At 37.7% G+C, this 1,677-nt stretch overlaps 1 non-coding gene across 1 annotated transcript; it reads right to left on the bottom strand.

The window, feature by feature from the left end:
* Positions 1-1,087: 1,087 nt before the first annotated feature.
* On the bottom strand, positions 1,088-1,194 carry LOC141639291 (small nucleolar RNA R71). The gene has a single exon (XR_012542455.1). It is a non-coding gene; the product is annotated as a small nucleolar RNA R71 (small nucleolar RNA).
* Positions 1,195-1,677: the final 483 nt, after the last annotated feature.

Genomic DNA, 1,677 nt, shown 5'->3' with positions numbered 1-1,677 from the left:
ATCACATAATTACAATTTATCACATAATCAAACCCAACAACCCCCAAATCACCCATTTATGGTTTTAAACAACATTAACTATTTGATATAAAAACAGTACAAAGTTCTTACCCACAATACAACGATCAAATAGGTATGATGAACTCCGAAATCCAACAACCCTAGCCCGTGATTTGATAGCAATGAGTGAAGAGAAGAACGTCGTTGTTTTTCTTTTAATAAAAGTTTAGAGAAATAAAGGTAAAAGTAAAAAGGAACTGATGAAATAAAGGTAAAAGTAGAGTTGTTTGTGAAGTTATAAATATTGTTTTGGTCTAGGTGCTCCTAACGACATGTAACCGAAAATTAAGCTCCAAGTGAGTCCGACCAAAAAATGGCGCCGTTGCCGGGGACGGTGTTAACTTGATTTGATTTTCTTAGATTGTTATTAGTTGTGTCTTTCTTTGCCTTGGGGAAGTAAAACTCCTCAAGGTTTGTTCTAATTGTTTTCGAGTTGTTTGATATTTTGCATGTCTAGAAGATCACAAGGTAACTTGTTACCCATTGATCACGAAATTGAAAGGACTTTGACAAACAATAGAAGACTTGCTAGAGGTACTTTGAGAGGTATTGGTGAGGTTGTAGATATTCAACCAAATACTATTGAGTTCATCAACCCTTATGCAAGAGAAGGTGAGGAGAACCCAACACCAAATCCAACACAAAATCAACCCACAATGCCTAAATTTTCATCACATTCCGTACCAACCGAGGAGAACCTACCCAATGGTACTCCCACACCACAACACTTAATCGAAATTTCATTGCTAAATCCGCATTTATCCAATTAGTCGAAAGAAGCCAATTTGGGGGGATGCCTAGTGAAGACCCTCACTCTCACATGAAGACTTTTTGTGACTATTGTGATGCGATTTTACAAACCGGTGTAACTCAAGACCAAATTCGATGGGTCTTATTTCATTTTTCTCTAATCGGCACCGCAAAACAATGGTTGAAAAGCCTTGATAAGGCTACTCTTGGAATTGACTCTTGGAAGAAGATGGCTCTAGCTTTCTACAAAAAATTCTACCCTCCGGAAAAGACTAACATGCTAAGAGCTCAAATTACGGGTTTTAAGCAAAGGGATGAAGAATCTTTGTATGAAGCTTGGGAGCGGTATAAAGGAATTTTTCGCTCATGTCCTCATCATGGACTTAGCGAGTGGTTCTTGGTACAACAATTTTGGAATGGTCTTTATGAAGACTCAAGAAACATTCTCAACATGGGATCAAATGGTATGTTCAGCGAAGTTGACGATAATCAAACTTGGAACAAGATTGAGGAAATGGCGGTCCATAATTCACAATATAGTAGACCTCGCAAGGCTACTAGAGGAGGAAAGCATGAAGTGGACTCTATTAATCAATTGGGTGCTCAACTTAGTACTCATATTAATACCATTAACTTGAAGTTTGAAAAGGCTAAGGCTAAACTTGAAGAAGCCTCAAAATCACCAAAGCATCATGTTAATGCCATGGTAGCATCTTCATCAATTCCAAGTGGATATGTGAGAATTGTGGAACTTTGGGACATGACCAAAGTGAATGTAGGGGAACAAATGAACAAGTGAATCCTTTTCAAGCATACAAGAGTGGTACCCCTTATTCCAATTATTACAATAAAAACACCAAATTCCAC

Source organism: Silene latifolia, unplaced genomic scaffold (genome assembly GCF_048544455.1).
Source record: "Silene latifolia isolate original U9 population unplaced genomic scaffold, ASM4854445v1 scaffold_324, whole genome shotgun sequence".
NCBI lineage: Eukaryota > Viridiplantae > Streptophyta > Magnoliopsida > Caryophyllales > Caryophyllaceae > Silene > Silene latifolia.
This window is presented reverse-complemented; position numbering and strand designations above follow the sequence as displayed.